The sequence below is a fragment of the Schistocerca serialis genome, chromosome 1, assembly GCF_023864345.2.
Source record: "Schistocerca serialis cubense isolate TAMUIC-IGC-003099 chromosome 1, iqSchSeri2.2, whole genome shotgun sequence".
Classification (NCBI taxonomy): Eukaryota; Metazoa; Arthropoda; class Insecta; order Orthoptera; family Acrididae; genus Schistocerca; species Schistocerca serialis.
This window is the reverse complement of record NC_064638.1, coordinates 1,196,508,149-1,196,530,387: the sequence shown is the minus strand read 5'-3', so window position 1 is coordinate 1,196,530,387 and position 22,239 is coordinate 1,196,508,149. Positions and strand designations below refer to the sequence as shown.

At 41.0% G+C, this 22,239-nt stretch overlaps 2 non-coding genes across 2 annotated transcripts; one reads left to right on the top strand and one right to left on the bottom strand.

Annotated features, from left to right (window-relative positions):
- Positions 1-21,080: 21,080 nt before the first annotated feature.
- On the bottom strand, positions 21,081-21,154 carry Trnas-cga (transfer RNA serine (anticodon CGA)). The gene has a single exon. It is a non-coding gene; the product is annotated as a tRNA-Ser (tRNA).
- Positions 21,155-21,455: 301 nt separating this feature from the next.
- Positions 21,456-21,529, top strand: Trnas-cga (transfer RNA serine (anticodon CGA)). Its single transcript has one exon. It is a non-coding gene; the product is annotated as a tRNA-Ser (tRNA).
- Positions 21,530-22,239: the final 710 nt, after the last annotated feature.

Below are 22,239 nucleotides of genomic sequence, written 5' to 3'. Positions count from 1 at the left end.
AGACCATATAGATATTATCGAAGAGAACAACCAGAAAGCCCGTGATAACAGATTCCGATATAGGGCGATAGAACCTCCGCCAAACGGTAGGCAAGGTGGGAGTATGGGTTATACCAATGGCGATCAATCGACACTTAGATGGAATGAACAGAGATCGTTAAATAATGGGGGAACCCTCAAAATCTCAATAGTAATCCCGGCAATGGTCTTGCGAGGGGCTATTCAAGGAACAACAGGAACGGGAAAAGATACAACCCCGTGTGGGGGAACGAAGGAAATTTCAGACCCCAAGCCTGGAATAATAACAATAATAGAAAGTGGAATCAACCGGGAGGAATGAATTCAAATAGCCAACATCAGTGGGGACGGACATCTACGAATCAACCGGTAATTACCGAAGTGACGGATGATGTCAACCAGCAGACAAATCAAAATCCAACAAACTTGTAAGGACCCACTCGTGCCCCGGAGGAGCGGTCAACAATTGGTTGGGGGGCAACAGGATATGTGTACCCATGCTAACATATAATGATGAACGATTACTGGCAGATGAACTGACCGAGGACTTAGAACCACAAGATGAGGATAAGGAACAGGTGGCAGTAGCCGAAGTGTAAGTCATTATGGAGACCGTACCTATAGTGGCGGTTTTAGACACAGCTGCAACCACAAATGTTATTTAGGAGGCACTATTAAACAGGATCAGAAATATAAGACGAGTACCAGTATTTACAGTTAAAAATTACAGAATAATAGGCGCCGTTGGGGCTCGATCGGCTAATGTAAAAGTGCAGTCACTACTTGGTGTGGAATTCGGAAATGTAGCAATATTAAGCGCATTCCTTGTTGTGAAAAATTTGGTGGTAGATTGCATTATCGGAGTCGACAGCTTATGTCAATACGGATGCAGAATAGATTTCAAAACAGGAAAAATTTGGTTGAATGTTAATAAACAAGAAATTGAGTTGGAGTCGTTGAAAAAAAAAAAAAAAGCCTTACGAGAAAATATAATTGTGGGATCAGTGTGCAAGTAATCAGGACGGCCCAAAATGCTAAACAGCACGTAATTAATGAGTTCCAAGTCAAAGAAGATTTCGGTCAATTAGTGTTTGAAAAGTTAAATGAATCCGACTGCATTATCGAAGATCAGAAGAAGCAGCTCAGTGAATTATTATTAACGTATGAAAACGTTTTTTGATGAAAGGCCAGGAGTTATTAAGGGATACATGTGCCATCTCTACGTTAAGCCGCACGAAACGTATTGTAGAACTTTCTATCCTGTTCCCTGGAGGTTAAAGGCTCAAGTTCAAAAGGAAATAGATCGCATGTTGAAATGGAGTTTGAGGACCTATTGCCATAATAAGCAGACTGCGTGGGTAAATTATGTGGAAGAATTTGAGCAGATATACAACAACATGCCCCACTCCTCCACTGGATATACACCTCATGAATTGATGTTCGAGGAAAAAGAAGAAAACTTCTGGACTGAACATACGCCCAAAACTCAGGAAACTGAGATGCCTTGGGAAGAAAAAATAAGACAAGCCATCATAAATATGACGCAAAATGCTGATCAGAGAAAACAACAATATGACAAATTAATCAAGAGGGTACAGGCGTACCACGTCGGAGAGAAGGTACTAATCAAAAGACATACCAAATCATCCTTAATAAAGAAGAGTATAAAGAAATGGGAGTTATTATATACTGGCCCATACATCATTCTACAAATTCCGAACCCTGGGGCTTATCTGTTAGCAGACCCGGGATCTAACAAAATTAAAGGGTTATTTTCCCATAACGACTTGAAAAAATTTAATGAAGATTAGAAGATAGGGAGGAATGGTGTTGCGAGTGACAGAGATGAACGCTCGTAAAAACATAACAATAAACTGTGTGTGTTTAGTGTTAGAAAACTTTAAACTGAAATAATTAATCAGTGACACAGATTGTAGAAATAGTGACTAACTATTACTATCGAGTGCTGAAAAGAAGATAGTGGAGGTAGGCTTCACCTGTGTTTGGGTAAACATAGAACTTTAGCATTGCTAATGTCATCAAGAATTATAAAGGATCTGAATGACCTTCAATAAGAAAGAAATATTTCCCGAAAATGACGCTGCATAATCAAAAGAGGTTCCCAGTGAATGACCATATATAATTTCAAGTGCACGCTTAGAGGTGTAAACGTGTGAAGTGATGCGTTTAGGCAGTGAATCATGAGTGACGGTTAACGCCGCAAAGATAATTTCCCACGCAAAACAATTGACGTCGGCGCGGGAGTTAGAATCTATATAGACGACACAGATATGCTTTGTAAGAGACTCGCATCAAACGCGAGGGGAAACTGATTGATGTTGAACTTAAAAAAAAAAGTGTCATAATTAGACGTTAAGAGTTCTTGATTTATTGTTGAATGTCAAAAGAAAGTAATATTCATAGAATTAGTAGTTATTTAATGGGTCTTGTTCACTTTGGAATTTTGTTTGAAAAATCCATTTCCATATATGTGCATGTATGAATGCCGGATGAATCAGAGAATAAATGAAAGAAGTGAATCCACATTCCTCACTACTAATAACTTTTACATTACAGCAACCAAGCGGAGAAATATATGTATTTAGGATAAAATTTTTATGAGTATAGATAGATGATATGACTTTTCAAGGAAATGATGGATTATGTCTTTGTATAAAATGAACCACACTTTCCATTATTCGATGATTTGAACCAAATCTACTGCAAGTTGCATGAATCCTTTAAATTACGAAGAATAAATCATTGACAGAAAATGTGTCAGAATTTTTGGACTTACAAGCACAAGTGGTGATGCGAAGTCCAAAAGAAAATTCAAACTAGAGTAAATATTATGATGTTTTCGGCAACAGCATTAGTCAATGGATAAATGGAAACCTTAAGTCAATGGCTAAATTCCTTGCAGTACATCGTAAGAAAAAGGATGCATGAAGCCATAGGGATTTTGTTTTAAAAAAGGAGAATCTTGGACGGTGCAACCTAACCAGTTCTTTTACAGGAAGAGTTTCCCTTTCGGTCATTGCTAATTCTTTTGGAATGAATGTTGCACGTAAAATCTGGTATCCCTGTCCCTTCTACTCTTCCCATTGTGGGCCGCGTAGAAGACCGACTACAAATGTGGACGTCGGGGACATGCAAGTTCCGGGGGAGTTTCAGCACCGCAAGATATTGTCCTGGGAACAAGATTGTAAAAAAAGAAACTCGAGTTATTGATTGTAAAATTTTTTTTAGGTAGAGGCACAAATCACTCTTCTCCAAATCGTTATATAAATCGATCCCTATCTTTCCTTTAGAGATCAATTTCAAAATTATTTTTTCTCTTCTCTAGGCTTTCCTATCTTCTATGTACCGTAGGCTGGGGGTCTAGGCTTAAGAGGTTTTCCGAGGTTTCCCTGCTTAAGAAAGTTCCCGAGTGGGTAGACCCTGATAATACTTTCATGAAAGATCATCTTCCTTGGTTGTGCACAGCAAACATAACACCTTGATGCACGTAAAAGCAATACAGCCGCGGTACCTGTCTCTTCATTTCTTCTGTTTTCAATGTTTCTTTTCTTCGTCTGTCTTAAACATAATTTTTTTTTCAGTCGGAGGACTGACACTCATCACTTCCGGGTTACCCACACTAATAGATAGCTCGCTAAATGTGTTCGGTAAATCAAAATTAGGCTCACAAACTTCGCTCGCTGCGAGGGGCATTGTAATGTCCCCTGGCCGGCCGCGGTGGTCTCGCGGTTCTAGGCGCGCAGTCCGGAACCGTGCGACTGCTACGGTCGCAGGTTCGAATCCTGCCTCGGGCATGGATGTGTGTGATGTCCTTAGGTTATTTAGGTTTAAGTAGTTCTAAGTTCTAGGGGACTGATGACCTTAGAAGTTAAGTCCCATAGTGCTCAGAGCCATTTGAACCATTCTTTTTGTAATGTCCCCACAGAAAATACCCTCTACCAACCATCAATTAATCATTTTCAGTCAAACCATCCACATTCATTCACTTTGGAAAAGTTATCTGATCTGATTTTCTCGTAATATATGCGGCGACAGCTCGACGACGCCAAAGTATTTTCTAGTACGTTTATTCTTTGAAATAACAGGGATGCATATATGAATTCTCCATGGTTGTGGTAATTAGGACGGCTTCTGGAGTATCTGTTGAGGGACTGACGTGTTTCTGAGAGATACATATTCTGCTTTTCTTCTCGCTAAAGCGAGCCAATTAACATTTGTGCCGCTAGCGGTTTGTTGAAGAGAAAGAGACTGTAAAAGGAAAATAATTAAGGCGTGGAATCACCGGAGATCTGGACATGTAATGGAGATGGATTTAATACACGATTTCCTCCATAAATAAGGTTTGTGACTTTTTTGTTCTTCAGTGAATGAACGAATGAATTTTTTTCTTAATCATTTGATGATCACGTTGGCCCTGTAATTAGTGGGGAAGTTTCAGCTGTGACGAAGAGAACCTGCAATCACTGAGTCTGTGTTAAATCGTCCAAAAAGGCTTCGTACACATCTGGAATTCGCAATCTTTCGTAAAAGGAACAAATTGTCCACACGATTGATTCTCCCGACTGACTGCAGTGTTTAACAGTAATAATAAATTTAAAGATCTATTACAGCAAGCCAGCCGCAGATTACCAAGAAGAAGGACTCCACCAAAGATTCTATTTGGCTGATTTCACGTAATGAAAAATTATAATAAAAACTGTACATAGATAAAGGAGAGAAAGAGAGAGAGCGAATGAAAATAGAGATAATACTAATAATCCTCCATTAGTCTAATTTTTCGCCTGTCTTATCACGGATGAGCCAAGAACGGGGGGGCCTTACTTTACTGTATAGATTTATGTGTGAAGGTGAAGGGATCTTAAAGGCAACAGATACACGTCTATACAGACAAGACAATACACTGAAATAAAGGCTAGCTGCATTCATAATCTATTCTTAGATAAAGAGACGGCAACATATTATCCGAACATTTTAAAATGTGAAAAACAGACAAAGTAATTTTTTCTTACAGAAACCTCTGGTTCAAGTTTTTTTTAAAAAAATTCCTTTCTTTTTGGCTTTAGGAGAACTTCTCCTATCAGACAATATTTGACCTGATTTTGAGAACATCCTTTCTGACGGGGCTGACGTAGCCACGATAGCCATGACAGATAAGTATTTTTCTTCAAGCTTGACAGCTCAGGACAGGTGAGTGTTCGGGCCTGCCACCATTTTGAAGGACACTCGTACCTACTTGATAACTTTTTACCCATATACTGCCTCACTGAAATTGTGCTGGTAACAGGTAATGTCGTAGAGCTTGACGCTGCCTTCGCATCAAAACTCTTTCGTAATTGTGCCCTCTTCGTCAGAAGTAATGGACGATACGGACTCAGTCAAATCTGTTTCAGGTTGTGTCCTTGAATGAATACTTTTTCTAATTCACTTTTTAATGAACTGTTGGCGTACTCGTAAGCGGATTTGCCTTTAAAAGCATGCCTCTTAAATCTTGGATCTAATATGTTCACTTTCGAAAGGTCTGGATGTCTAGCACAGTTTTTAAATCGATTATTAAATTCCGTAATTAACTTAAGCAGAAAGTTCTTTGTTATTTCCATTCTTAAATTAATACATGAATTGTCAAATATCCCTGCTACTCTATCGTTGGCACCTAAAACTTTGAAACAGACACTTGCTCTTGCGAGAGCATTTCTTCTGTAAATTGTTTAAAAGGATTTAAAGTTCTAACAGATTCTGGTACAGCTTGCCATTTAATTTCAAGCAGACGTTTTACAGAACTACGGAGATGTCTAAGCGGCGCTAGAAGGGGTTCTTGCAGAAAAGAAATCCTTTCCAGCATATCTATTGTGCTGTTCCGCCTAATGGCAACATCTATTATCAGTGTGAGACTTTTGTCCGGGCCTGAGCTGCTCTTGCATTGAAGTTAATTTTTTTTGTAGACCTTGGACTTCAGTAGAAGTTCTCTAGAATTGTTTTTGTTTTTTGTACCATATTTTCAATTCCCACAAGTCCCGAACGCACTGTTATAAGTAATTGTGTGCATGACACAAGGCAGATATTCATAGAACGCCAACTGAATTGCTACTTTCATGTTAGGGGCATTATCTGTACTTCCTAGTTACATAACAAATTACATAATTCCAGTTTAATATAGTCAGCTGTACAAAGCTCATAACATTCAAGACACTCTTTAACCGTGGTTATTTAATTTCAAAGAATATTCTTAAAAATTTATTTTATTTAGTAGCCATTCATCAAGAACATTAACACATTTACTCACACTATGTAAGCATGGAAGTAGTTGTCAGGGAGTAACTGTTAAAATCATGATCAAATTGCTTTAACAAATGGGAATTTTATTCCTAAAGCTTTTTTTAAAGCACCCTCTTAATATCAAGTTACAATTTATTCAGAGCAGAAAGAAACAAATTTTTGACTGTATGAGGTTTCGGGCTGAGAACCATGCCGCTCCCTTTTGACACGGCCGTAGTCACGACCGCTCACAACAACCTCTGAAAGACTACACTGGTGCAAATCTGCAACACACCAGATTACTTTAAACTAAAAGTTTTAAGAAGTCACACAAGCACACAAACTATGCACCCCGTAGGAGCGATGGAAATGGTACTAAACACTAAAGTTAAAATATTGACCTAGCCACCGAAGGTGCAACTTGATTTTAACTTCTAAGAAAAGTCTTACGATGGAAGGGTGGCACCTTTATATACTAAAATGACCATTTAAAATAAAAGCCCATGAAATGCAATCTTATATAAAATTATACACGGTTGGCCAAACGAGTTAACGCGCTCTACAGTACACATATACCACCTCTCAAGATGAAAGGCAAGATAAAAAAATTTTTTTTCAGGAATTAGGCCTTTACACTCCAAGCAATAAATTCGTTGACACACCGAATCCGACAAACATGACAGAGGCAGCTCCGAACGACAGACATATTAGCACTCCGACCGACAATCTGACCGACTTCCAACCGTCAGATCCAACTGCACAAATAACAGAATATCGGCCGATGTCGAGTAAACGAAGATACCTACAGCTCCTAACTCAGCCTCACCAAGATCAAGGCATCAAACACCACTCAAGACAAGTTTAAAATAATACAGAAAACACAATTCACATTTGTCAAATCACTACGGAAGATGGCTGAGGGTTCTAGACAACAACACACACCACTTGTTATCACACGCGTGAACGGCTGAAGAAACAACAATCCACAAATAACGAACAAATAGTAACAGTCGAGATTTTAAAAGAAGTAACTAATTACTCAACTTGAGGATCCTGCTTCGGAGGAAAGCGAAAAGTCGCTCTCGCAGCTAGCGCCTCCAACTGCAACAGCGCGTGCTCGCGCTGTGGAGACTACGTCGCTGCTCAGTTACAACGATCCAACAAGGTCCAACCACATCCAGACTCGGAAAATGGTGTTCATCCTGAGGATCCAAGACGTCGTCGACTGAAACGACGGCCGAACAAACGACCAACGGCAGCCCGCTTTCGCCGACAGCTGTCCCGGCGAATACTAACACCATACGGACCCGACTGTTGCTGGCTGCCAACTCTTCCCGACTGGTCCTGGTGTCAGTGCTCAGCAGACGACATGTCGCCATCCGACGACCAGCCAACCGATCGACCAACGGCCTTCCGTCTGCGTCGACCACGGTCCCGGCGCGTACTTACACCGTGCGGACCTGCCTGCTGCTGACTGCCAACACGTCCAACGGCGGAGTAACGACGAACCCAACTCAGTCCACAACCCAACAGCGAATGAGACTTACAGCCGACTGACTAAAATGCGAGTGTCTGCCTTCTGACTGGCTCTGTCGAGTCACTGCACCGACTCCCAGACTAACTCCGACTGACCAACTGACCCTCGCGAGCTCATAGCGCCCCTTAAATGCATGTGAACAGGCAACCTTTCCCCTTTCCCACCAGAGAGAGACACCAAAGCTGCGATTGCCACAGCGTCGCCACCGCCAGAAACGGAGGGCGACTGCTTCACACTACGCGCTGCGGCGCGCTCTTCAAAACAGCAATTTTTCCACGTCTCAATTCTAAAAACGTAGACTTCATTTCCCGGTTTACGATGTAGTTTACCATAACTGACTAATAGGCGTCGTTTCTGTGGGCGTCCGACCATTGGTAGTGATGGAAACGTGAGAAGCATTCCTCAATTTGCCTTTTAATTTATTCACATTTGTGATTCACAATAATAATTACCACCTTAACCACAATGGCAATAGTACGGTAAGGGCCTCACCACAACAGAACCTTAAGCCCAGTCGTGGTAATGATGGTAATAACCGGCCACCACACAAAAAGAGAAAGAAGTATGACAACCGGTTTCACCCCGGTTATAGAAAAACCAGTAACAATAGGTTAGGTACTTGGCATGGCATGCCGCAAGGTAACTAGCACCAGAATGTAAACCAACAAAATTCTGCCACAGATCATGGTAACAGTGCTAATGGTGATAACCCTAATTGGAGACCCCGGAATCAGCCAATTAGACTCTCCATCTACACTACATCTACATCCATACTCCGCAAGCCACCTGACGGTGTGTGGCGGAGGGTACCTGGAGTACCTCTATCGGTTCTCCCTTCTATTCCGGTCTCGTATTGTTCGTGAAAAGAAAGGTTGTCGGTATGCCTCTGTGTGGGCTCTAATCTCTCTGATTTTATCCTCATGGTCTCTTCGCGAGATATACGTAGGAGGGAGCAATATACTGCCTGACTCCTCGGTGAAGGTATGTTCTCGAAACTTCAACAAAAGCCCGTACCGAGCTACTGAGCGTCTCTCCTGCAGAGTCTTCCACTGGAGTTTGTTTGTCATCTCCGTAGCGCTTTCGTGATTACTAAATGATCCTGTAACGAAGCGCGCTGCTCTCTGTTGGATATTCTCTATCTCTTCTATCAACCCTATCTGGTACGGATCCCACACTGGTGAGCAATATTCAAGCAGTGGGCGAATAAGCGTACTGTAACCTACTTACTTTGTTTTCGGATTGCATTTACTTAGGATTCTTTGAATGAATATCAGTCTGGCATCTGCTTTACCGACGATCAAATTTATATGATCATTCCATTTTAAATCACCACTAATGCCTACTTCCAGATAATTTATGGAATTAACTGCTTCCAGTTGCTGGCCAGCTATGTTGTAGTTAAATGATAAAGGATCTTTCTTTCTTTGTATTCGCAGCTCATTACACTTGTCTACATTGAGATTCAATTGCCATTCCCTGCACCATGCGTCAATTCGTTGCAGGTCCTCCTGCATTTCAGTACAATTTTCCAATGTTACAACCTCTCGATATACCACAGCATCATCCGAAAAAAGCCTCAGTGAACTTCCGATGTTATCCACAAGGTCATTTATGTACATTGTGAATAGCAACGGTCCTACGACACTCCCCTGCGGCACACCTGAAATCACTCTTACTTCGGAAGACTTCTCTCCATTGAGAATGACATGCTGCGTTCTGTTATCTAGGAACTCTTCAATCCAACCATACAACTGGTTTGACAGTCCATATGCTCTTACTTTGTTCATTAAACGACTGTGGGGAACTGTATCGAACGCCTTGCGGAAGTCAAGAAACATGGCATCTACCTGGGAACCCGTGTCTATGGCCCTCTGAGTCTCGTGGACGAATAGCGCGAGCTGGATTTCACACGATCGTCTTTTTCGAAACCCATGCTGATTCCTACAGAGTAGATTTCTAGTCTCTAGAAAAGTCATTATATTCGAACATAATACGTGTTCCAAAATTCTACAACTGATCGACGTTAGAGATACAGGTCTACAGTTCTGCACATATGTTCGACGTCCCTTCTTGAAAACGGGGATGACCTGTGCCCTTTTCCAATCCTTTGGAACGCTACACTCTTCTAGACTCTCACACAAGAAGCCGAGGATAGCCAACCCACAACCAGCAATTTAATAAACTAAAGTCGACCACATCGTGCCCTCAGGCAGCCGTCGGGAACTGCGTAGGAGGCAGTACATGTGAACAAGTTAATTTGATCAGATACAATGACGGAACAGATGTACATGATGAGGTATTTTCTGATACAAACGCACGTAACGAAACAAAAGTATACTTTAGTTCAAGCTGCGTTTGCTGCCACAGCAGATAAAGTAACTGCTGTAGTAACTAAACACACAGGTGCATAGGCTAATGCCGGCCGAAGTGTCAGTTCCGTTTCAGCCGCGCTCGCGAGTGGCCGCTGTTAACTGTTGCGCTGCGCTTCAGTGTTTACATCGCTGTACTTGTGCTTCGCCGAGTGCTGTCCGTCCGTTAATCTCCGTGTTCGTTCCTGTTCCTTGTGATCTGATCGCTCTTTCTGGTCTTGCTGCTGCTACGTGGAATTTCGGTTGTTTAACCGAAATTGCTTCGCTGAATTAACCATGGCTACAAACCTCAGGAAGAATACTCTGGTATTTGCGTTTGACAAGGAATCCCGTCCTGTTCAGCCGACATCCCTGGAAATAGATGACTGGATTACACAGGTAATTGGACTAAATTCTGAAACCGTTCATACCTGGCAACTGGATCAGGAAAAATACTGTGTTTTTGTCAAGTTAATCAGTGCTTCGACTGTTGATAAAGTGTTACGAAAGTGGGGCTATGAAGTAGATTTTGTGCATAGAAATGGTTATAAAAGTAAGGTTTCCATCTATAGAGCGGACATTCATTACAAAACCGTTCGTGTCTTGAATCTTCCCATTGAAATTGAAAATGATAAGATTAAGGAAGCTCTTTCAAACTACGGAGACGTTAAATCAATTGCAAATGAACGATGGTCGCCTCGCTTTAAACTGCAGTGTTTTAATGGTGTCCGCAGTGTAGAGATGGACGTTAAGACGAATATTCCGTCCCACATAACTGTTTGTGGGTATAAGGCACAAATTGTTTATACAGGTCAGGAAGCTACATGTCATATATGTAACGAAACCGGCCACTTCAGACAGGAATGTCCGCGGCGAACTGTTGTTCTTAAAAGTAATTTGATACAGCGTCAGAAGCTTACCTTAAATGATCTGTTACCAAAGAATAGCCCGGAACAACTGGTTGAGGATGTTAACGCAGCAGGCCAAACTGATGTGTCCCTTCACGATAACAGTCAATTTCCCCCGTTAACAACAAAAGGAAACCCTGTTGCCACTACTCGTGAAACTGAAACGCAACCGAAAAAACGACCTCTGGAGATAACTGATAGTTGTTCAGAGGACGAGCTGTCTTGTCCCACTCCCTCACTACGCAAGCAAAAACAGTGCGATGAGGAGGCAGAGGAACCTGAAGGCAAAATGCGAATGGAAACTAATGAACAGAAAGATAATACACATACGGTACCAGAAAATGAAGGGGGTGTAAACAGCATTAATTTGCTAGAAACAACAGGTGCAGTAGGCGATTGCAAAGATCAGAATCTATCTGATAATAAACAAATTCAGGGAGAGGTTGCAAAACTGCAGTCTCCATTTGTTTCCCTCGATCAGAAAGTGAGTGAAATTCATAAAGAACGAGGAAGTGGTGGCCAAACTGAAATCACGGTCAACACCTCAGGGCAGGCGCCGGCAACCGAAATTGCGAAAGCGTCTGCTACTGCTCCAGATAAGCCGCGAAGTAAAATACCGACGCAACCAAATGAGAATGTAGCTCGTAACCAAGGGAAGGGAAAATCCGGTAGGGGCGACCCAAACCCAAAGAATGTTCAGTCCGAAACGGTCGTACACGAATCACTGGAGGAAAAATCAGAAAGTTTACCAGGAAATCATTCTGCTTGCGTTACAAGAGAAAACATCAGAAGCAGAAAAAAACGGGACAGTAACTAATAAACAGATGGAAGTGTTATTCCATGTTCAGCCTTCCGAGAAAATTGTTACAGCTTAGCTGAACACTGAACCAAAGGAAACTAAATTAGTTCATCAAAACAACTACATAGTGGAAACACAATGACGCAATCTTATTCTGTCACCACTATAAACATAAATAAAATCACGACCGGTTTGAAATTATCGGCCCTTAAGGAATTTCTGTACGAATCCGCGACTGATATTGCCCTATTACAAGAAGTTCTAGTTTCGGAGTTGGTAATTCCCGGCTTTGTCAGTTACATAAATGTGTCTCCCGAAACAAGTGCTGGAACAGCTATTTTGGTGAGGGAAGGGATTACAGTAAGCGAGGTGGAACGACTGGAATATGGAAGGGGAATAGGACTAAATATCTATGATGTGACTATCATCAACTTGTACGCCCCTTCAGGAAGTTCTCATCGAGCTGACAGGGCACGTTTCTTCAAAGATGACCTGATATACTTGTTAAGGAAATCGCCAAGACAGTTATTACTAGGAGGTGATTTTAATTGTGTTTTAAATCGAAAAGATCAGTTACCTAATTTTAATTTCTCAAGTGAACTAAAACTACTAGTTACTGGTTTAGAATTAAAAGATATATGGGAAATCAAATACCCCTCCACTGTTGAGTTCACTTATGTCACGGCAACATCACGTAGCAGGATTGATAGACTATATATTTCCAAAAATCTTGAAACTTCCGTGACAAAAGTAGAAACCATTCCTACGTACTTTTCAGACCATTCAAGTGTCTTAGCTTGCATAAATCTAAAAAGACAGCCGGTTCACCGATTCAAGAATCAGTGGAATTTGAACACTTCCTTGTTAGTAAATCATGATTTAGAAGATCTGATTAAAGAAACATGGGCAATATGCCTGCGAGCCAGTAGTAGATATGCCACTGCTATTGACTGGTGGGTTAAAATGGCAAAGCCAAAGTTGAAGAAAGTTCTTATTCAATACAGTGCCCAGAGCGCAAGGGAAATGAAATGCACTATAGAGTATTACTATTCCGTTTTGAGAGATCTATATGATCAAGTCTCCGCAGGTTCCTCACTTCGGATAGCAGACATCAAAAAAGTCAAAGCCAAGTTACTTAATATCAAGAGAAGTCAAATGGAAGGGTTGAAAATAAAATCGAAGGCAAATTCGGTGTCAGAAGATGAAATTACTTCCCTATATCATTTAGTGAAGCATACGAAAAACGGGAGAAGGACTTTTATTGATGAAATTCGAACAAAACACGGTACGACTCTCAGAACCCAGCACGATATCATGAACGAGATTTATCGCTACTATTGCGAGCTATATTCTGTACATCAAAGTAGTGATGCTTCCTTGGAAGAATTCCTTGACATCCTAGCCCCACAGCTGACAGAAGATGACAACGAAAATTTTCTAGAGGTTGTCAGTGAAGAAGACGTGTATGAGACACTGTGCGCCTCACCACCAAAAAAATCCCCAGGACCGGATGGTCTGCCAGCAGAGGTTTACATCCGTTACTGGCCAATAGTAGGTGCGAAAATCACGGACATTGTAAATGAGGTTATTCAGGGTAAAATGATTCCGGCTGAGTTTAAGGAGAGTAAAATTGTTCTGGTGCCCAAAAATAATGGAAAAAAAGATTTAAATAATTTTCGTCCAATTTCCCTGCTGAATTCTGATTATAAATTAATAGCTAGAATAATAAACAAGAGAATTTCATGCCTTACAGATAAAATTATTAGTCAACATCAGAACTGTGCGCAAGGCAGAACCATTCTTCAAAATCTAGCGGAATTCAGGGATATCATTGCTATAACTTCGGTAACAAACATAAAGTGTGCTTTATTGTTTTTAGATTTTTATAAAGCGTTCGATGTAGTAAATCATGAATATCTTCTACAGACATTGAAGAAAATAGGTTTCAACGATAGGGTCATACAGTTGATTAAGAACATAGCAACTGGAATAAATGCTAAAATAGCGGTGAATTGTCAACAATCCAGGCCGATGCAAATACAACGAGGTGTTCCTCAAGGAAGTCCTCTGTCCAAGTCGCTGTTCGCCATTTCGCTGGAACCTTTCCTCCGCCATGTCCATGCAAGATTAAAAGGCTTAACATTATCAGGAAATAAAACCGTTATAAGAGCCTATGCTGACGATATAGGGGTCATTATAAGGAACAATGATGAGGTAACCACGCTAGCAACAGTGATTGATTCGTACTGTAGAGCATCTGGAGCCAATGCAAACGAAAAAAAAAGTAAGATGTTAAATCTCAGAGGTTTTGATAATATGAACGTCGAGTGGGCAAAATTAGTCCCACAACATAAAACACTTGGGATCACCCTGACATCATGCCCTATGAAAATGACGGCTTTAAATTGGAAAGTTGCAGCAGATAAAGTGCAAGGAGCCATTGTAGAGAATTTAACTCGTTATATGAACCAAGTTCAAAGAACACAGTATATCAACTCATGCATCCTTGCTAAGGCTTATTATACTGCCCAGCTGTTTCCAATACCGAGAATGATAGCGAGGAGAATAATGTCTAAAATCACCAACTTTTTGTGGAGAGGTGAAGTGTTCAGAGTACCTGCTAAAGTAGCCACTTTAGATCCTAAAAATGGTGGACTAGGATTAACTGATATAACGGATAAAGCCTCTGCTCTTTTTATCAAAAGGCAAGTTAATTTAATAAGAGACTCGCGAGAAAGCATAACCAGCCAACTTTTCGGGATCATTAAACCTCCAAGCCTGCTTCCCCCGATTGACGTGCAGAATATCAACAGTCGCTTACAGCACGTGAGGATTTTCTATGTTGAGTTTAGTTATGTCAGTGTCGAACTCAGGCAGTCCCGACACTTAACATCGAGAGCCATAATGCGGGAACGAAAGGAAAGCGAAGGAAGGAACAAAATAGAACGACAATTTCCAAACATTGAGTGGACTGAGATTTGGAAGAACATTAGTTCTAATGTGCTCACGTCTAATATAAAAACGTCATGGTACAAGACGGTTAACAACATAGTTTGCACCAATGAAAGACTGCATGCAATCGGACTCTGTGAAACAAATTTATGTCAACAATGCCATCTAGTAGACACAGTAATTCATAGATATACTTGCAGTGGTCACATGAATAGTTGGAGGTGGATCCGGGAGCAAATAGCTCTGATTACAAGAACATCCCCTGAGTATGTATCGCTGTCATTGATACACAGGCCTGAAGCACGCTATTTCCCAGAAGCAAAAAATAACGCTGTGTACTGGTTGCTGGGAAACTTTATTAACTACGTCCTTAACAAATTAGGACCCGATAGCCTCATAGAGTTCAAGGTATACATGCTGTGTGAGTTCCACAAAATTAGAATCTATTCGAATCACAAGAAAAAGTTCGGCAATATGTTAAAAATTGTATTTGAAAGAATGGGCATTGGTTAATATAAAAAAGAAGGCTGTGTTGACAATGATGTATTGTAGTTACCTTAAGGATACTATTTACGATTTTACAGTATATTTATGATGTGTGCTTTTTCTACTTCAGAGAGTAGTGTTTGAAATTTATAAGCTATTGTACAGAACTTATGTGACATTGAGATGTGTGTCTAATAGTGTCAAAACACAATACCTTGAAGGTGCATTATTGGTTATACTAGAAATTTGGAAATAGACAGTTTTTATAGAAATGTCCTTATCGATTGGTTAAAACCATGAGATTCTATCTGATAAATGTAATATATATCTCCTTTCCGCCATTCTCAAGTATTTCAGAAATTGCCTAATATGATTATTAAATTGTTTTATATTTAAAATTATCCCACGAACTTGTTGATATCCATCATAATGATGTATTGTAGTTACCTTAAGGATACTATTTACGATTTTACAGTATATTTATGATGTGTGCTTTTTCTACTTCAGAGAGTAGTGTTTGAAATTTATAAGCTAATGTACAGAACTTATGTGACATTGAGATGTGTGTCTAATAGTGTCAAAACACAATACCTTGAAGGTGCATTATTGGTTATACTAGAAATTTGGAAATAGACAGTTTTTATAGAAATGTCCTTATCGATTGGTTAAAACCATGAGATTCTATCTGATAAATGTAATATATATCTCCTTTCCGCCATTCTCAAGTATTTCAGAAATTGCCTAATATGATTATTAAATTGTTTTATATTTAAAATTATCCCACGAACTTGTTGATATCCATCATAAAGAAATTATGCTTCTGTAAAGATTGCAGCTCATGTAATTCAAAGTGCAGATTTTACTTCTTCAGGTTGAAGTTTAAATCCCTTTAAAAATTTTTTTTTTCTTGATGTTTAACGTAATTCTTTCTGGTAATTTGGTCAGTAACACAATGTTCTTCTGTCTTTCCTTAACGTCAGCATAATTGAAATGATCAAACTGTTTTGTTTAAATAACTTCATGTATGTATAACTTAGTATGTATTTGGAATGTGTAACATTGTTTTTTTAATAAATGTTTTAATGAAAAAAAAAAGAAGTGGCCGTGCGGTTAAAGGCGCTGCAGTCTGGAACCGCAAGACCGCTACGGTCGCAGGTTCGAATCCTGCCTCGGGCATGGATGTTTGTGATGTCTTTAGGTTTGTTAGGTTTAACTAGTTCTAAGTTCTAGGGGACTAATGACCTCAGTAGTTGAGTCCCATAGTGCTCAGAGCCATTTGAACCATTTTTTGCATAGGCTAATGTCCTTTCGTTTTGCTTGTTTAAGGAAATGCAAAAATGTGAGAAGGGTACACCACCCAGATTACCAGCTCAGAATTGTCGAGTAGTAGGTGCCATAATTTGTCAGTCAGGTCAATATTTGGTATAGGGTATTTGAAAGAGGGGAACGAAAAAATCGACCTCTCTGGAGGAGAGTGTTTTGAGAAAGTTGATGTAAGGCGCCTGTTCTGCACTTAATTAAAACGAAAACAAGGCATGATAAGTTTTGTCGGAGGTTCGAGGTCAAAGTTCGTAGGTACTGAGGTACCATATCTAGGTAGCCTTTTGATTACCCAAAACGAGGGCACCAAGTACGTACCTGATTCTAAAGATATGCAAGATCTACAAGTAGCATTCAATGCTGCCAACACGTGATTATTTTTTCCGTCGAGTCAACACACAAAAATCCGTCAAAATGAAATATCTCCATATTTTATTGCAAAACTAAAAAAATGAAACTTATTTTAAAACATTACACTCACTACTTTGTTTACGCATCGAGCAAACATTTAAAAAGCCGCCAAAATCCGTCAAAATCACATATCTCCGTATTTTCTTGCAAATAAAAAGACGAAATTAAAATTTGCTTTAAACGTTATACTCATACCTAATTTACGAGACGGACAAACATTTAAAAATCCGCCAAACTCATTCAGACTATAAAATATATATTATTATATAACTACATCACACACTAATGGAGCAGTAACAACCAAATTTAAATACGCTCCATTAAATTTCGGGCGTGCAATCGCACGTATTCAGCTCCTAATATTTCGGCTGTATATCGTCCAGTCATCTTCAGAATGAGCCGACAGAAAGATGACTGGACAATATACAGCCGAAATATTAGAAGGAGCCAAAATTATGCGCAGCACGCTCTAAATTTGATGGTACAGTGACTGAGCCACTAAAACGTGAAGATTTACAAATTTAAGAATATTTACTGGCCTGCGTTGATTAAAATAGTAACAGTTCATCCACATCGTCCTCTGCCTCTTCTTCGTTGACGTGCTGCATTGTTGGTCTCCTGGGCATGCAGCCATTGTGCCAATTTGCTTCGAAGCCTGCTCTGGTAAGACGTAATTATAGCAGCACTTGTTCACACGCCTAATCCCGGCCCGCACTGTGAGAACTGGGTTACCAGACTGGTTTTAAGTCTATTCATGGGGGACGTTTTCACATTATTGAGCATACTAAATGCTCTTTCGGCCTCAGCATTTGACCAAGGTAACACCAAAAGCATGATTGCAAAATATGAGGGCTCCTGAAATGGATTTTGGGAAGTAGCGTCTTTATATGATGCGATCTTTTGGCATAGTTCTACTGTATTATCGACATTTTCCCATCGAACAGTAGTTAATTTTGACCACTGAAAGTCAACTTTTGCTCTTCCCGTGTCAGGTAATTGAAATTCCTGAGCTAGCGGGATTATACTTTCTTTCACCATCCTGGATGTCCGGCCCCGGTAGCTGAGTGGTCAGCCAGCGTGACAGAATGTCAATCCTAAGGTCCCGGGTTCGATTCCCGGCTGGGTCGGAGATTTTCTCCGCTCAGGGACTGGGTGTTGTGTTGTCCTAATCATCATCATTTCATCCCTATCGACGCGCAGGTCACCGAAGTGGCGTCAACTCGAAAGACCTGCACCAGGCGAACGGTCTACCCGCCGGGAGGCCCTAGCCACAAGACATTTCATTTACCATCCTGGATCAGTTGGGCTCACTTTTTGCAAAACCTTGACATTATTCGGCAGTCGCCTCTGGAGCTCCTCTGCTAAGCAAAGCAGAAAATCTTCGCATCTACTGCGAAAAACTCTTCCCCTTTCTGCGTTGATTTTATGCTCTTTCATCGTATTTATCAATGAAACCTCTACTTCATGGCCAAGATAAATATTAGGGGATTTGTATTTTCTAACGCCTACCGTTAGCAAATCTCCATTATAACCGGGGACAACAACACGCCTCGTAAGAGCTACAATAAGAAGCACTAAGTCTTGAAGTAGCTTTGAACGGTCTGCTGCAGTTGATTGGAAAGACCTTCTGACATTCTTCTGGAGTTGGTCTAAGAAACAGAAGGCAAAGTTTATTGATGGCATCAGAGTACGTACTATAAAATAGTTCAGTTGTGTCATGTCTGGATATTTCAAAATGTGTCTGTAGTTCAAGCCACTGACTTAAAATGCCATTAACAACAACTCCGATCGATAGTTACCTTGTGCATGATAGATGTACAATTGTAAGGGGTTCGGCTCCATCATTTATTGCTTTAAACAACTCCCTATACATGGCTTGTCGAGAAGAAGATTTAGAAAACCAAGACTAAGTTTCAAAAATTAAAAACTCAAGATTCCTTTGTAGCATTTGGGCAGCAGACAACACTGCTAACTGAACTGAATGGCGAACACAGGGGATCAATTCAAAATTAGGGGCCTCACATTTCATTTTCTGGTAAACCCCATTGTTAATACCCAACATTACTGAAGCATTATCCGTACCACTTCCTCTCATTTGTTTAATGTCTAGACCATAATCTGAAAGTAATTACGTTACTGCAGTAACAATACATTCAGCATTCCTCTGTTCTAGTGCAACAATTCCTAAAAAGGTGGAAATATCTCTGCTTTGTTGTTTTGAAAAATACGCAATGCGCGCAGCCAACAATTTGGTGACAGAAACGTCTAGACTGATCTATAAGAAGACTGAAATGTCCATTACCAGCATCGTTCTGTAGGTCTGATTCAAGTGCTGGAAGAGAATATTCCTGTTCAAAGCACTGCTCTTCGTACGGTGTAGCCGTAAAAGAGACGCATGGTCAGAACTTTGAAGAAATTTCTTGGTTAGATGTGAAAAATGATCAACAGATCTAATTGCACAGTGATTAGTTACAAACAAGTAAGAGCAGCTTCAGCAGCTGCACATTCGTACGTATGTTTGATAGACTGAAATTGCAATGTTGACTGTCGTCAAGATGAAAAAGATTCACCTGCTTTTAAATGTTTCTTACTTTCTCCATGCAGAAGTAAATCTGACAAACGCACATTCAGGTTGCACTGGCAATATTTACACCGCGCACTATGTTCCCCCGGCACCTCTAACAACCAATCCTTTAACTGTTTATCACTTAACCATTCTTTTCTAAAATGTCGTACACCGCTTGACATTCATTTCAGACATGTTCAGTTAGTTGTAAAAGCAAACAAAAATAGCACTAGACAGTAGTTGTTAAACACACAATAGCTCACTACAACACTGTAGTCTGTAACCTGGAATGCAGTCGGCAGCAGCTGGGAGAATTCGTGCCCTAGTGATTTAATATGTTCGTTGTCAAAAGCGCAGCGTACCATTAACCGGTGTTGACTGCGCTGTCGTCTTCTTTGTTGCTGAGATGAGCTGTCCGTCGCTGTCTGTCTTTTGTTGCGCTATATTCATTGCGATTTTTACGAAAATGAGTGATGATACGCTCGCTGGCTTATCACGGGGGCTATCTTTTACACCATTTCGGAAAAGAAAGCCGGTTATCAGGAGCTCATAGACGCTCAAACCACAGGTTTCTGTTCCCTGCACTAGGTGCTTACGATACATGGAGTTTGTTCTCCTTCTCCCTCCCCCCCCCCTCCACCCTCTCTTCCCCTCGCGCCCATCACTCCACGTAGCATCACTTGTCCGCTCATCCCTCCGCCCACAAACCCCGTTCGACAGATGAAAAGTTATAATTCGCGACAAGTGCCGTACACTAAAGTATTGCGCTCGCTATCCAGATTTCGCGGCATATTTTTGTTTGTGTGCTGCTGGTGCTAGAGGCACATATCGTAAATTTAACGCCAGTTTGAATCTTGGTGGTGGATGATACTTTCGCTCGGGCGGGGAAGGAGGGATGGTAGTTTTACACTTCCTGATCGCCAGTTTTTGCATCAATGTCCTGGATTAAATTCTGAACCTCTCCACAATCTCTCGTGAACAGAGGACATGTGGCGCTGTTGATGGTGCTTCGTCTGTCGGGTGGCGGCCCCTTGACGCTTTTCGAGAGTATTACGCTATGTGCAGCACCGATTTTCAACCTCCCCGTCCCCATCCACAAAAACACAAACACGACATCACACAGTGCGAGCACTCATCACTGACATGCCCCATGTACAAAAACACGCTCGGGACTTCGTAAGAGGTCGGGGGAGGGCAATGGCAAACCACCTCCTCTCGGAACCATCCCAGGATAGTGTTTCAGGATTCCTGCTTCTGTTCCCCATGCTTACTTCGTGAGTATGGGACTCGTACTTATTATTGTATCTTTGCTTACAACAGAAATTAGAACCAATTGCTACCGCGTTATGTTTGTTTCGCTGAGTTTGCCAGTCATCAGAGATGTTTGATATTCCAGAACGAGATTTTCACTCTGCACCGGAGTGTGCGCTGATATGAAACTTCCTGGCAGATTAAAACTGTGTGCACCGACCGAGACTCGAACTCGGGACCTTTGCCTTTCGCGGGCAAGTGCTCTACCAACTGAGCTACCGAAGCACGACTCACGCCCGATCCTCACAGCCTTACTTCTGCCAGTATCTCGTCTCCTACCTTCCAAACTTTACAGAAGCTCTCCTGCGAACCTTGCAGAACTAGCACTCCTGAAAGAAAGGATATTGCGGAGACATGGCTTAGCCACAGCCTGGGGGATGTTTCCAGAATGAGATTTTCACTCTGCAGCGGAGTGTGCGCTGATATGAAACTTCCTGGCAGATTAAAACTGTGCTTCAGTAAAGTTTGGAAGGTAGGAGACGAGATACTGGCAGAAGTAAGGCTGTGAGGATCGGGCGTGAGTCGTGCTTCGGTAGCTCAGATGGTAGAGCACTTGCCCGCGAAAGGCAAAGGTCCCGAGTTCGAGTCTCGGTCGGTGCACACAGTTTTAATCTGCCAGGAAGTTTCATGTTTGATATTGTTATCTAAAAAATAGACATGTACATTGCTCAATAGGAAGGAAACCTAAGTAGTTAATTTCAGTTCAGTTTTCGGTTATATCCTCCGTGTATTTAATACGAATGAACAAATCAGAAATATGGCCAATTTTTGCAACACACTGAGTGAAACTAACAGTCAGAACTAAATATTACCCGTCACACAACATGAAATTCTGTCAAATTTGAGGGGAAATCCGTCAAGTTGGCAACGCTGGTAGCATCACAGGGCAAGACCCTGGAATCTAATTGCTGAACTGAATAGTAAATAAATTAACTCAGGTAGCTAATAATATAGGTACTGTGAGCTACTACGGACGAGAAATACCCATTGGCGAGCTTCGCTGGGTCGAGAAAACCATTTGTGACGTGCTACGGTTTCTCTCTATGCGGGAAATCGGGAGAAACACACTGGTTGCACTGGGTGATCACAATGATTTTAATTCAAAGTCAGTTATCTAGTAAAACTAGATGGCTTGAGGCCCCACGTGCTTCTGCACGTAAAAACAAAAAAAAAAAAAAACACTTATCACCCAAGCACCTACATAGCATGCATCCCCTTGGTGTTCCGTAAAATATGCTTGGACGTATTAACTTAATTGGCTACATTAGGTCTGAGGGATGCCAACCACATCCACTCCACTATCCCCAGTA